Source organism: Meles meles, chromosome X (assembly GCF_922984935.1).
Source record: "Meles meles chromosome X, mMelMel3.1 paternal haplotype, whole genome shotgun sequence".
Classification (NCBI taxonomy): domain Eukaryota; kingdom Metazoa; phylum Chordata; class Mammalia; order Carnivora; family Mustelidae; genus Meles; species Meles meles.
This window is the reverse complement of record NC_060087.1, coordinates 59,975,772-59,991,885: the sequence shown is the minus strand read 5'-3', so window position 1 is coordinate 59,991,885 and position 16,114 is coordinate 59,975,772. Positions and strand designations below refer to the sequence as shown.

Here is a 16,114-nt window from a genome sequence, read left to right as displayed (position 1 = left end):
AAATGTCCTGGGAAATTATCAGTTTGTTATGACTAATGCTAATTACCTATCTCTGCACTGAGGAGATTGGGATTTTAGTAAAAACTGGTAGAGACCTAGTCAAGGCCTAAGGATGTCAAAATTGCAATCATTAAATGCCTGGATGCCCTGCATTCCAGAATTGAATTAAATCCAATCTGCATTTGCGTGTGTATATTTTTAGCTTTTATTTTTATTTGTTTATTTATTTATTTTTTATTTGTTTATTTTCAGCGTAACAGTGTTCATTGTTTTTGCACCACACCCAGTGTTGTTGAAGATTTCATTTATTTATTTGACAGAGCGAGATCACAAATAGGCAGAAAGGCAGGCAGAGAGAAGGGGAAGCAGTCTTCTGCTAAGCAGAGAGCCTGATGTGGGGCTTGATCTCAGGACCCTGAGATCATGACCTGAGCTGAGGGCAGAGGCTTAACCCACTGAACCACCTAGGCACCGCATCCAATGACTTCTTTATCCATTTTTCCATCAGTGGACACTTAGGTTGTTTTCATATCTTGGCTATTGTAAATAACGCTGCAATGGACATGGGTATGCATGTACCTTTTCAAGTTAGTATTTTCATTTTCTTAGATAAAGACCCAGAACTGGACTTGCTGGATCATGTGATAGTTCTATTTTTAATTTTTTGAGAACCTCCATATTCTTTGCCATAGTGGCTACACCAGTTTACATTCCCATCAGTAGTGCACAAAGGCTGCCTCTTCTCTACATCCTCACCAACACTTGTTATCTCTCTATTTTTAAGATTTTATTTACTTATTTGACAGAGAGAGAAACAGCGAAAGAGGGAACACAAGCAAGGGAAGTGGAAGAGGGAGAGGCAGTCTTCCTGCTGAGCAGGGAGCCCGATGTGGAGCTCGATCCTAGGACCCTGGGATCATGACCTGAGCCGAAGGTAGATGCTTAACGACTGAGCCACCAAGGCGCCCCAACACTTATTATTTCTTTTCTTTTTTTCCCCTTCCCCTCCCCCTCTTATCTTTTTGATAATAGCCATTCTAACAGATACAAGGTGGTATCTCATTGTAATTTTGATATGCATTTCCCTGATGATTAGTGATGTTGAGCATCTTTTCATGTACCTACTGCCATCTGTCTGTATGAATTCTTTGGGAAAATATTTATTCAGAATCATCTTTAAATAGATTTTTTTTACTATTGAGTTTTATGTGTTCTTTATGTATTTTGGGTATTGACCCCTACCAGATATATAATTTGCAAATATCTTCTCCCATTCTGTAGGTCACCTTTTCATTTTGTTGGTGGCTTCCTTTTCCATGCAGAAACTTAGTTTGTATGTTCAATTTTGCTTTTGTTGCCTTTTCTTCTGGTGTCAAATCCAAAAATTTTTCACCAAGACCAATATCATGGAACTTACTGCTGATGTTTTTTCCCAGAAATTTTATGGTTTCAGGTCTTACACTCAAGTCTTTAATCCATTTTGAGTTGATTTTTCTGTACGGTGTAAGAAGGTGGTCCAGTTTCATTCTTTTGCATGTGGCTGCCCAATTTTCCCAGCACCACTGATTGAACAGACTGTCCTTTCCCCATAATGTGTTCTTGGCTCCTGTGTCATAAATTAATTGACATATGTGTTCGAGTTTATTTCTGGGGTACCTGATCTGTTCCATTGAGCTATGTGTTTGTTTTTATGCCAATACCATACTGTTTTGATTCTATAGCTTTATGACATAGTTTGAAATCAGGGAATGTAATGCCTCTAGTTTTTTCTCCTTTCTCAAGATTGTTTTGGCTACTTAGGTTCTTAAGCCATTCATTTAAAAATACTTTTATTTATCTGTTTTGAAAAATAAAACATGTATATATTTAAGGTATATGATGTGATGTTTGACATATGTATACATTGTGAAATGATTACCACAATTAATTTAATTAACATATAGTTAATTACCTTTTTGTGTGTGGTGAGAATACTGGTGATCTACTCTCAGCAAATTTCAAGTATATAATAACATTATTAACTACATTTGCCATGCTCAACATTAGGTTTCCAGAACCTATTTGTCTTGTAATGATGTAATCTGAGAGTTTATATTGTTTGATCAGTATCTCTCTTTTTCCTCATCTCCCAGCCTCTGGTAACCACCATTCATTCTGATTCTATGCCAACTAACTCACTTTAAGAGCTGCATAGTGTTCCATTGTATGCATGGCCCATCGTTTATTTCACCAAACCTATCAATAGGCATTTGGTCTGATCTAATGTTTATCACAAATACTACTATGTTTTTTTTCTTTTTTTTTTTTCTACTATGTTCTTTGTACACATAGCTAGCTGTGTGCCTCTGTGAATATTTCTGTAGGATACATTTTTAGAAAGGTATTGCTGTGACAAATGATATGCACATTTAGAATTTTTTTTTAAATATTTTATTTATTTAACAGAGAGAAATCACAACTAGGCAGAGAGGCAGGCAGAGAGAGAGGAGGAAGCAGGCTCCCTGCAGAGCAGAGAGCCTGACGTGGGGCTCGATCCCAGGACCCTGAGATCATGACCTGAGCCGAAGGCAGTGGCTTAATCCACTGAGCCACCCAGGTGCCCCCACATTTAGAATTTTAATAACACAGTCAAATAACCTCCTAGATTCTACTAATTTATACTCTTTCCAATAAGGTGTGAAACTATGTTTTCCCCGTATACTTGCCAATTTTGGGTATTAATCTTTTTTCATCCTTAGCATTCCTTTTTTAAAAAATATTTTATTTATTTGACAGAGAGAGTACTCACATGTAGGGAAAGCAGCAGGCAGAGAGAGAGGGAGAAGCAGACTCCCCGCCGAGCAGGGAGCCTGATGTGGGACTTGATCCCAGAACCCTGGGATCATGACCTGAGCTGAAGGCATATGCCTAGCAACTGAGCCACCCAGGTGCCCCATCCTTAGCATTTTTTTTAAGATTTTATTCATTTATTTGACAGACAGAGATCACAAGTAGGCAGAGAGGCAGGCAGAGAGAGAGAAGGAAGCAGGCTGTCCACTGAGCAGAGATCCCGATGTGGGGCTTGATCCCAGGACCTTGAGATCATGACCTGAGCCGAAGGCAGAGGCTTTAACTCACTGAGCCACCTAGGCACCCCTTCATCCTTAGCATTCTTAATGGTGATTTTTGATGAACAGCTTTTTTAATTTGGTGAAATTAACTCATTTTTTCTTTTATGGTTACACTTTCTGTATTCTTTTTTTTTTAAAGATTTTATTTATTTATTTGTCAGGGAGAGACAGAGAGAGTGAGCACACACAGGCAGGCAGAGGTGGAGAAAGAAGCAGGCTTCCAGCTGAGCAAGGAGCCCTGTGTGGGACTTGATCCCTGCTGCTCTTCCTGCTTGTGCTCTCTTTCTCTGTCTCATAAATAAATAAAATCTTTTTTTAAAAATGCAATATAATGATCAAAATCAGAAAAATTAGCATTGATACAATACTATTACTTTCCATATTCAGATTTTACCTCTTGTCCCAATAATGTCCTTTTTAGCAATTTTTTTCCTGGTATGGAATAAAATCCAGGATATACATTGAATTTATTTGTCACATCACATTAGTCTCCTTTAATCTGGAATAGTGCCTCAGTCTTTCTTTTTTTTCCTTTCATGATGTTGGCATTTTTGAAGAGGACTGTCCAGTTATTTTGTAGAATGTTCCTTATTTTGGGTTTGTCTAATGTTTGCTTATAGTTAACCTCGGGTTATGCATTTTTGTTGGAATATCACAGAGGTGAGGGTGTTTTTAGTGCATTACAACAGGAGGTACATGATGTCCGTTTACCCCGTAATCAATACGGTTAACTGTCTGTTTAAAGTGGGTCTGCCAGTTTTCTCCATTGCAAATTTACTATTTTCCCCTTTGTAATTAATACGCAGTTTGTGGTGGAATCCATTGAGACTGTATAAATGTCTTGTTTTTCATCAAACTTTCACTTAGGAGTTTTTAACATTCATTGATAATTGCTTAATTGTTTACTATGATATGTGAACAATGGTGACTTTTAAAATACACCTCTAGTTCCACATTTATTAGTTATGAGATGGCATTCTACTATAAAGAAGAACTTTCCCTTTAACCCCATGTATTGGTTGATTGATTAGTATGAACACATGGATTCTTATTTAGTGTCTGGGCTATGTTTTACTGTTATTGGTTCAGTTTGATGCTTAAATGTGACCAGTGGGAGCCCCATAAACTGATTTGTGTCCATTGGCATGTCCCCACCACTCTTTAGCACTTCTTTACTTTCTGAGATAGCAGGACTATCTCAGGCTTATCCTGTATTTTCCTGCCCCAGCCCTGGAATTAGCTATTTCTTTAAGGAGCTCTGGCTCTCTTAAGTGAGGAATGATATTTAGAAACCAAGATCTGGGTGCTAGGTTGTTACTGGAGTATCTTAACTTTTGGGTTTTTGTTATTGTTGTTTGTTGTTGTTAGCAGAGAGACCTCGGAATTATCCTAGGCTTTTGAATTGCTTTCCATAACCCTACCAAGTGATTATTTAGGACTGTGCTTGAACACTTCATTATTTGAGTAAATTGCTCCAGAGGCTGTCTCTGCCATTGTTAGTCAGCTCTAATATTTGACAGTCTTATACTTGAAAACAGTAGTCATTGGTTTCCTCTGCTAAGTCTTGCTTTCTCTGTGCTGAATATCCTGCCATTATTCTCCTGGTAGTTTTAAGGTCTTCTCATCATTCTGGTTATTCTGTTCTGTTCTGTTAATACTTCAGTTCATTAATATCTCTCTTTAAAGACTGGCATCTAGAATGAAAGTACTATTTCAGATATGTGTGTTCTGATCAATATAGAGGAGTGGGTCAATAACTTTCTTTGTTCTAGACCCTATACCACCACTCATGCAGGCCAAGATTAAGTTACTTTTTTTTTTAAGATTTTATTTACTTATTTCACAGAGAGAGAGACCACAAGTAGGCAGAGAGGCAGGTGGGAGGTGGGGAGCAGGCTCCCCGCTGAGCACAGAGCTTGATGTGGGGCTCGATCCCAGGACCCTGAGACCTTGATCCCAGGACCCTGGGACCATGACCCGAGCCAAAGGCAGAGGCTTAACCCACTGAGCCACCCAGGCGCCCCAAGTTACTTTTTTTTTTTTTTTGACAGCTATACCAATCACTCTGTTGATTTATGTTGAGCCTATAGTTAGTTGAAATCTATAAGACTTTAACTTTGTGGCTTTCTTCATCCATTTGGTACTTGCACAGTTGTGTTTAGGACCTGGTACAAGTCTTGATCTTTTTCTTTTTGATTTGTTAAATTCAGCCTATTATTCCTGTTTTTCAAGCCCACTTTGAATCTCGAATGCCATCCAGTATACTAGGTATCATTTCCAGTTGGTCATTTGTAAATTTGATTAGTATGCTATTAGTGTCTTCATACAAGTAACTATATAAAAATTTCGAGAAGGGCAGGGTAGGGTGCTTGGGTGGCGCAATTTGTTTGTCATCTGCCTTTGACTCAGGTCATGATCCCAGGACCCTGGGATCGAGCCCCAAGTCAGGCTCCCTGCTCAGTGGGGAGCCTGCTTCTCCCTCTGCCACTCCCCCTGCTTATGTTCTCTCTCTCTTTCTCTCAAATAAATAAATAAAATCTTTTAAAAAATAGTTATCCTCATATTTTTTTTAAAGATTTTATTTATTTATGTGACAGAGATTACAAGTAGGCAGAGAGGCAGGCAGAGAGAGAGGGGGAAGCAGGCTCCCTGCGGAGCAGAGAGCCCGATGCGGGGCTCGATCCCAGGACCCTGGGATCATGACCTGAGCCGAAGGCAGAGGCTTTAACCCACTGAGCCACCCAGGCGCCCCTCATATTATTTTTTTAAAAAGGAGGGTAGAGCTCAAATCTTTTCAGCCTGACTTGAGACTTTCTCCCATGTTTAAGTCAATCCACCAGATAAAGATAAAGGTGGCTGCTATTCATCTGCCTTCAGCTGCTGTTGTACATAGGATCTGAACAAACAGACCTGTCATAATACAAAAAAAAAATAGATCCAATGGCTAGTTTTTTCATAGGCTCAGTGCTTCAAGATCCTAGAAAGCCTTGTTTATTGTAAGATGGAGGTCTTTCACAAAGTCCAAACTTATTCTTGAGAGGAAATTGGCCAGTCTTGCTCAGTCTATATCCTCCTTGGTGCAGGGCAAAGAAAAATGTTTCAAAGACCCTAGGCTATTCTCCCTTAATCACAGAACCTTCATTGAATCTAAGGGACTTTAAGGGTCAGCTAGTTCAAGCTTCAAAAATCTGTCTGACAAAATCTCCTATTAATGCACCCTTCTTTTTAAATCTGCTATATCAGTCAGCAAATACTTATACACCTTATTAAAGGGAGGAAAGGTGCCTTATAGAAAGGTGCTCTCAGAATTGCAAATAGGGATTGGAAAAGGTCATTGTCTTAAAACGAAGTAAAATTAAATGTAATAGATAAAAGTAGCTATTGGAAAGCAAACATGTACAGAATTAACCTACCCTAAGGAGAAGCTTCTAAGTTTTCTTTTAATGAGACTAGGTTATTTTTCAAGTTTTCATCAAAGACCAGAGTGTAGTCTCAAGAAGAAGAGAATGAAATGTAATACTGCAAAGAAATCCTAATTTATTCAACGGCCTTATAACTTCTCCATTGGAGATAGTGTTCTATGAATAGAAAGGTGAAGGTTTATTATCTGTAAGGAGCCTGGAAAGGGAAAGTGATATGTTGCTCCTTTAGCCTTTTCTGGGTGTCCTTTTTGTTGTTTATTTAAAATATTTTTACTTTTAATGTTTTTAGGTAATATGTGAATACTTCTCCTTCTTAAACATATTAAAACATTACAAGTAAGAATACGTTTCCTTTCACCAATTCTATCATCTCCCATTCTGGTTAGGTAGGCTTTTTATAGAAATATCTTGAGTAGAGAAAGACAGTTTATCAGGTTTGTATAATTTAGTGGGCATATATCCTTTATGGATATAAACTCCTCTTGTTTTAAAAAAAGTACTCATGGGCAAGTAGGTGGCTCAGTCAGTGAAGGGTCTAACTCGATTTCGGCTCAGGTTGTGATCTCAGGGTTGTGAGATTGAGTCCATGCTGGGTATGGAGCCTATTTAGGATTCTCTCTCTCCCTTTCCTTCTGTCGCTCCCCCACCTCTACCTGTGCATGCTGTCTTTCTTTTAAAAAAAATCAACCTCTTAAAAAATTTATTTATTTATTTATTTGAGAGAGAGAATGAGAGAGAGAGAGAGCATGAGAGGGGGAAGGTCAGAAGGAGAAACAGACCCCCACCGAGCAGAGAACCCGGTGCAGGACTCGATCCCAGGATCATGACCTGAGCTGAAGGCAGTCGCTCAACCAACTGAGCTACCCAGGCACCCAACCAGGTTTGTTTTTTTTTTTAGATTTTTATTTATTTATTTGAGAGAGAGAGCGAGAGAGAGCGAGTGCACACAAGCAATGAGGAGGGTCAGAGGAAGAGGGAGAAGCGGGGTTCCTGCTGAGCAGGGAGCCTGACACCAGGCTGGATCCCAGGACCCTGGGATCATGACCTGAGCTGAAGGCAGACACTTAACCGACTGAGCCACCCAGGTGCCCCCAAATCAACATTTTAATATATAGTCTGGCCCACTGAATATTCCTTCTCCCCTAGAGAGACTGCCCTGTACAAATGATCCTGTCCTGGTCTTTGAGATAAACTTATTTCCCTTTGTAAATCAATACATTGGCATATAATCCAGCTAATTGTCAGATTGGCTAGTTTGAATACCCTTGACGGTTGAGATGCTTGACCGCAAAGATATTGCCTACCCAAGAGGTTGTTCTTCTGTAGTCAACAACTAAGCCTCCTGATCTTAAACAGCTCCTTGACTTCTGTACGTATAGTGAGGGATAGAAAGGCATTTTTTTCAAAAACTTCATGAGGAGCTTACAGTTTTACTGAGATTAGACATGCGTGTGAGGCATTTCCTAAAGAATAGTTCAACCCAAGACAATATAGTAAAGGGTTAATTGGACAGCACGGATGAATGCTCTATGATTTTTTTTCAAAGATTTATTTTATTTGAGAGAGAGAGAGCATGTGTGAGTGGGGGAAGGAGTGGAGGAAGAGAATCTTTAAGCAGACTTCACACTTAGTGCGGAGCCCAGTGCAGGGCTCGGTCCCACGATCCATGAAATCATGACCCGCACCAAAACCGAGAGTCAGATGCTCAACGCACCGAGCCACACCAGTGCCCCAAGTGCTCTCTACAAATTCATATTCTCCTTCAGTGCCTGTTATCTCCTCTTCTTCCCCTTCATACAGGCTGACCTCCTGCGGGCCTGTGCTGGCTGTGGGCCCTCACCTCCTATGCTTGAATTCAGTGATCTGGCTTCTCTTCTGCTGTTGGCCTGGGATTGCAAGGGGTGGAAGAGAAGGGCCTCCAGGGACATGTGTTATGCTTTGCTGTTTTTTATTACGGTCATCTTACGCATTCTCATGGCTTCAACTGATTGTACTATACATCTCCCTCACACAAATGTACATCTGATACTGACCTCACTCCTGAGCTTTGGATTCTGTGTATGTATCTGCTTATGTGCATAGGAACTCCACACTCACCATTTCCCATAGCGAGCTCATTCCCCACCCCCTTCTCTAAACCTATGCCTCCTCTTGGGTTTTTTTTTTTTAATCTTACCGAATGGCACCAATGTCAACTCAGTTGCCCAAGCCTGAAGCCTTCATATCACCCTCCCTGTAGTTATTCTACCATCAAATCCTTTTGGGACCATTTGCTAAATATCCATTGAATCCATATACTTCTTTCTATTCCTACTGCCACTACCCTAATCCAGACCAGCATCACCTCTCACCTGAACTATTGCACTGTCTCCTAATTCATCTACCCGCCCCACTCTCTCCTACCCCCAAATCATTCTCCATACTACAGCCAGGAAACACCTTCTAAAACACACCCTTCATATTATGCTTAGTGAAATAAGCCAATCAGAGAAAGACAACTGTCATATGATCTCCCTGATATGAGGAAGTGGAGATGCAATGTGGGGGGTTTTGGGGGTAGGAAAAGAATAAATGAAACAAGATGGGATGGGGAGGGAGACAAACCATAAGAGACTCTTAATCTCACAAAACAAACTGAGGGTTGTGGGGGCGGGGTGGGGGTTATAGACATTGGGGAGGGTTAAGTGCTATGGTGAGTGCTGTGAAGTTTGTAAGCCTGGCGATTCACAGACCTGTACCCTGGGGCTAATAATACATTATATGTTTATAAAAAAATTTAAAAATTATTAAAAAATAAATAAAACACACCCTTCAGTGACTTCCTAGTCCCATTAAGAGAAAGTCCAAATTTCTTTGCATAGCTTACAAGGCCCTACGTCTTGCTCCTGCTTCAGCTCCATTTACTTAAACTCTGTGTCTCAGTCATTCTAAACTCTGTTTTCCATTCTTGGAGAATGCTGTACTCTTTTCCATTTTTTTTTAAATATTTTATTTATTTGACAGAGAGAAATCACAACTAGGCAGAGAGGCAGGCAGAGAGAGAGGAGGAAGCAGGCTCCCTGCGGAGCAGAGAGCCCGATGTGGGGCTCGATCCCAGGACCCTGGGATCATGACCTGAGCCGAAGGCAGAGGCTTTAACCCACTGAGCCACCCAGGCGCCCCTGTACTCTTTTCCATTTGAATCCAAACCGTCACACATTGCTATTCCAATGTCTGGTCGTTCCACTTTTAATGATGTTGTAATTGGTGAGTGCAGCTTCGTAACCTCTGAGTTCTTCCATTGTAAATTTCCTTCCTTATTTATCTTTCTCCTATTGGTTTTAGCATCCATTGATGATCATCATTTGAATCAGCTCTTTTCTTTTTTTAAAGATTTTATTTATTTATTTGACAGAGAGAGACACAGCAAGAGAGGGAACACAAGCAGGGGAAGTGGGAAGAGGGAACACTGAGCAGGGCATCAAACACAGGTCTCCATCCCAGGACCCTGGGATCATGACCTGAGCCGAAAGCAGACACTTAACGACTGAGCCACCAGGTGCCCCGAATCAGCTCTTTCATATGGGGTTTCAAACTGGTGATTTTTCTAGTCTTGTAATCCCTTCTACAGCCATTAGCTGGAATTCTCTTATAAAGGTTTTTCCTTATTGACTAAATCTGTTTGGTACTGTAAAATACAGTTTGTACATGATTGGAAAGGTAAATGTTTAATTCATGTGTTTTAAGTTTATTTAAATTAGCAATTTGGAGTTTTGGACAATTTTACTAGAGAAACCATTTATAAGTGGTAGTTATAGTTCCAAGTAGCAGAGGAAAGCCAGCTTAACCCACAGCAAAAACGAAACACTACACATCACCAATGAGATGATTTTTTTTGTGATATTAGCTATTAAAATACAATTGAATAATTTTTTTTCAACCGAATAAGTTTTTAAATGTTAATGTAAGTGCTAGTACTTGAGAGAAAGGCAGTCTTGATTAGAGGAAGAAAAGGTAGGTGGATACTTAATGGTGGTTTGAAGGGATGTGCTGAGTGCTTTCAAGAGCTTTTAGGATTTGATGGTACTTGTTCTTCAGTCTAATTTCACTAAGGAATTAAGCTATTTCCACGTCTGTGACGGGTGTAACATCAGCGCTGCTTAGCAACCAGGGCCCGCAACCAGAGCCAATTTTCCGCTTGCAAATGGAGACAGTTACATTTTCCAGTATGCTGAGTATGAAAGGGGAGTTAGGTGGATGTGAGTGAATGAAACAGAGCTGAGGGTGCTAAAAGATAAGGTGGTAAAAGAAAGGACTTTAATGCTAGGACTGTAAGGTCTGAGGAGGGACCAGGGCCAGAACTAGGGTGAGACAAATGAGGGGCCTGTGGTGCCCATCCAACACTTGCTTGAACCCGAGAGGGAGTGCCTCTTCAAGTGTTGTGCCCTGTGGCAGTGACTCCAAGGTGTGTCTGTGGGAAAGAGAACAGTGAGAGCACGGAAGGACTCATATGAAGGCTCTGGGAATCCCAGTAACAGGGTTCCGGGGTACAGGAGTTCAAACCTAAGCAAAGACTCTAAAACTTGTCAGTCAGAACCCAGACCATATATGCTAGGAGAATAAGGTTCAAAAACCAAAGAAGACAAAATATTGAAGGTCAAGAAAGGCCTCACAGAAGAGACCTGCGTTAGAATCAGAGGGCTCCTCTCAGGGGCGCCTGGGTGGCTTGGTCCTTAGGCGCTTGCCTTCAGCTCAGGTCTTGATCCCTGCCTGGGTCCTGGAATTGAGCCCAGCGTCAAGCTCCCTGCTCAGTGGGAAGTCTGCTTCTCCCTCTCCCTCTCCCCCTCCCTCTCCCATTCTCCCCTCTCCCCGCTTGTATTTCCTCTTTTGCTCTGTCTCTCTCTATATATCAAATAAATAAATAAAATCTTAAAAATAAGGAAGGAAGAAAGTTCTTCTTGGGCCAGAAAGGTGTGGGAAGAAGTGTGTGGATAAAGACAAGGGAAACAGTAGATGCAGAGACATGAAGCTGTGAAATAGTTTAGTAGCTGGAACTGAAGGAGTGGTAAGTGCTAACATTGGGGGCCATGTTACGGAGGGCTTTACGGACCCTGTTGTAGATTTGAACCTTGTGGCTGTGAACCCTGGGGAACTGCTGAAGGGTTTTTGTGTTTGGAAGTGACATGATTAGATTTGTGAATTTATTTATTTATTTATTTTTAAAATATTTTATTTATTTGACAGACAGAGATCACAAGTAGGCAGAGAGGCAGGCAGAGAGAGAGAAGGAAGAAGGCTCCCTACTGAGCAGAGAGCCCGATGCGGGGCTCGATCCCAGGACCCCTAGATCATGACCTGAGCCGAAGGCAGAGGCTTTAACCCACTGAGCCACCCAGGTGCCCCATAGATTTGTGAATTTAAAAGATTATTACGTGTTTTCAAATGTACTTATAAGTAAAGCAGATACTGAAAACAAACCCTAATATACCTATTAGCCATATTCAATAACTGTCAAGATTTAGCTGATCGTGTTTCAGCTATCTCTTTTTTTCTCTTTTTATGTCCTTTCTTTCTTTTTTTTAGAAATTTGCTGGGAGTGCCTGGGTGGCTCAGTCAGTTAGGCATCTGCCTTTGGCTCCAGTCATGATCTCGGGGTCCTGGGATCCAGCCCTGTGACAGGCTCCCTGCTCATTGGGGAATCTGCTTCTCCCTCTCCCTCTGCCCCTCCCCCCTGCTCTCTCTCTGTCTCTTTCTCTGAAATAAATAAAATCTTAAAAAGCGCCCTTGCTGAAGTGTTTTAAAGCCAATCCCAGGCATCATGTTATTTCATCCCTGCTCATTTCCTAGGCATGTCTCAAAGGTAGACATTTTCTTGTATAACCATGCTGTCATGCTATCTTACAAAATTAATAATTCCTGGGGCACCTGGGTGGCTCAGCCATTAAGCATCTGCCTTTGGCTCAGGTCAAGATCCCAGGGTCCTGCTCAGCGGGGAGCCTGCTTTTCTCTCTCCCACTCCCCCTGCTTGTGTTCCCTCTCTTGCTGTGTCTCTCCCTGTCATGCAAACAGTTAATAACAGTTAATTAAACACAATAAAACACAAACAGTTAATAAAACAGTTAATAATGCCTTAATAGAATCTAATACCCTAGTTCATTATAAAAGTTACCAGATTATCTTAAAAGATAGTCTAACAGTTTTTTTTTTTTTTCATATAAGAATCCAAGCAAGGTCCATCCATTACATTTGGTTATGATCTCATTTATTCCCCAGCTTTATTGAGGTTGCTATAGACTAAATGTTTATGTTGAACATATGTTGAAACCTAGCCCCCCCTGTAATGGTAATAAGAGGTGGGGGTTTGGGGAGGGGATTAGATCATGAGAATGGAGCCCTTATGAATGGGATTAATGCTTTTTTAAAAGAGACCCCAGAAAAATCCCTCACCCATTTCACCATGTGAGGACACAGCAAAAAGAGAGTCAGGGCGTCTGGGTGGTTCAGTCAGTTAAGCATCTGCCTTTGGCTCAGGTCATGATTTTGGGGTCCTGGGATAGAGCCCTACATTGGGCTCTCCACTCAGCAGCAAGTCTGCTTCTCCCTCTACCTCTGTGGTCTCCCTCGCCCTCTCTCAAATAAATAAATAAGTAAAATCTTAGGGGAAAAAACAAAAAGAGAGGGAGAGTTATCTATGAGCCAGGAAGCAGGCTTTCACCAGATACTTAATTTGCCAGTGCTCCGATCTTAGAATTCCCTGCCTCTAGAATTCAGAGAAATAAATTTCCATTGTTTATAAGCCACCTAATGTATGGTATTTTGGTATAGCAGCCTGGATAGACTAAAACAAACTATAATTGACAATTCAAACTTGTATGAATTTAAGATGTGTAACTTGGTGATTTGATATACTTATGAAATATTCTCCACAGTCAAAGGGGAGAGGGGGAATGTGGGAAAAGTTAGTCAAGGGGTACAAAGTTTCAGTTATGTAAGATGGTTATTATCTCTTAAGTCTATCTTAATCTAAAGCGGTCTGTACCTCACTTGTTCTTTTTCAAGCCACTGGCTTATTGCAGAAAGTGGGTCAGTTGTCCTATAGAAAATCCCACATTGTGGATTTGTCTGTTTGCTTTCTTATTCTGTCATTTACTTTGTTCCTCTGTACTCCATATTGGTCTATAATGGACGTTAGCTTTAGAAGTTTGATGATACTCAAACTCAACTTTTTTTTTGTCAAGAATACTTAGCAGAGGTTGCTGTGTAATTCACTTTGAATCACATCTGGAGGCCCATGTCTGTTAACTCATAGGTGATACCTACCTGATTCCTGCATTATGATGTTTTATCTAATGGTCAAATCTATTGACGATTATTGGCAAAATTAATTATTTTACTAGGAGTTTCAAAATGGTGATTTCCTAATTTTATCTTCTACATTAATTAGTTTCTGGAAGTAAACTTTCTGTCATCAACCATGGCTGTAGGATTACCTTAAAGGGAAGGCAGGAGAAATGCTTTATTCTTGATCTTGGACTTGATTGACAATTTTCCAAATAAAGAGTTGGTGCCCTAGTTATTTTCCGTGATATCTAATGAATTGTGTTTTTTCTCTATCATTGTGAACTCATTTTTTAAATGTGTTCAATGGGTTTCAATTGATTGCATTCATTATTCTTGTTTGAATCATCCTTTATTTTACCAGAACTTTGCCTCTTATATTCCTCTGACACTACTCATTAGGGTTCCATATTTGCTTGATTTCTGGCACAAAGCTTACATATATAGTTCTTGCCCCAAACCTGCCATTTCCCTAAGAAGCTCTAGTTTATTCATATTTTCTTTTTTTATCAACAGCTTTATTTAGGTATAATTTACATAGCACAAAGTTCATATATTTAAAGTATACGATTCAGTGATTTTTTTAATACATTTATATAATTGTGCAACCATGACCACAATCCAATTTTAGAATATTTCCATCAGGCTATGAGATCTCTCTTTTTTTTAAAAAAGATTTTATTTATTTATTTGACAGAGAGAGATCACAAGTGGGCAGAGAGGCAGGCAGAGAGAGAGAGGAGGAAGCAGGCTCCCTGCTGAGCAGAGAGCCCGATGCGGGGATTGATCCCAGGACCCCGGGATCTTGACCTGAGCCAAAGGTAGAGGCTTAACCCACGGAGCCACCCAGGCGCCCCCAGGCTATGAGATCTCTTATACCTTTTCAGTCATTCCCCTTTCCCAACCCTAGCTCTAAGCAACTGCTAATCTTCTTTTATGTCTCTATTGACTTATATTTTCTAGAGATTTCATATGAGTGGAATCATATACTATATAGCCTTTTGCATCTGGATGCTTTCATTTAGCATTAGTTTTTTTTTTTATTGAGATGTAATTCACATACCATAAAGCCCACCATGTTAAGGTATATAACTCAGTATTTTATAGTATGTTCACAAGGTTATGGAACTGTGACCATTATCTAATTCCAGAACATTTGTTTCATACCAAAAAGGAATTCCGTACTGGTGAGGAGTCACTTTCTACTTCTCCTTCCACTTGGCCCCCAGCGCCCAATGATCTACTTTCTGTCTCTGGGGATTTGCCCACTCTGTATAGTTCATATAAATGGAATGATACAATATGCGACTTTTTTTTTTTTTGCCCTGCTTCTTTCACTTAGCATAGTATTTTTAAGGTTCATCCATGTCAGAGCGTCTATCAGTACTTAGTCCATTCCTTTTTATATCTGAATAGTATCCCATTGTACGAATGCACAGTCAACCTTAAAAGTAAAATAGCCAGTTATTGTACCAGCGAAAGGGGTTTAGTTGGGAGTAACAGAGGAATTGCATTTCAGGACAAGCCATCTCTTGCAAAAGCCATAGGCAAAAGCCACAGGCAAGTTGGGAGAACAGAAGAGAAGACTGCTTTGTTATAGAGAAAAGGGGGATGTTGGGAAAGGGCTGTTATAAACAAAAAGTCCATTGGAGTAAACTGGGAGTTTGAAGCATAGTGGCTTTTCACTGGCTGAGTTGTAGTCCTCTCTCATTGCCTGGGCGGTTGCCGGGCAAGAAGAAAATCTTCCTTCATCCCGCTGGGAGGGTAAAGTAAGTTTCTTACCCTTGAGTCTGCAAAGGGGTACAGGGAGTGGTGTGGCATGAGAGCTCCCCCTTCTGGCCTCCTGGCAGCTTTTTATTTCATTTCATTTCATTTCATTTTTAAAAAATAAAGTATGGAATGCTTCATGAATTTGCGGGTCATCCTTGAGCAGCAGCTGGTGCTAATCTTCTCTGTATTGTTCCAAGTTCTAGTATATGTACTGCCCAAGCGAGCACACATGACTGCATTTTAAATAAGGTTTCCTTTATTCAGTTTCACAGTACCTTATCTCCTTTACCAGTTGATGGACATTTTAGAGTTGTTTCCATTTTTGGGGTCATATATTGTTACTATATGATTAACCTTTTGAGGAACCATTAACACACGGTTTTCTTTTCTTTTTTTTTTTTAAGATTTATTTGTTCAACAGATAGAGATCACAAGTAGGCAGAGAGGCAGGCAGAGAGAGAGAGAGAGAGAGAGAGAGAGGAGGAAGCAGGCTCC

General features: G+C 40.4%; 1 non-coding gene across 1 annotated transcript; it reads right to left on the bottom strand.

The window, feature by feature from the left end:
• Positions 1-15,737: 15,737 nt before the first annotated feature.
• LOC123935680 lies at positions 15,738-15,846 on the bottom strand. The gene has a single exon (XR_006816965.1). It is a non-coding gene; the product is annotated as a U6 spliceosomal RNA (small nuclear RNA).
• Between the last annotated feature and the right edge of the window lie 268 nt (positions 15,847-16,114).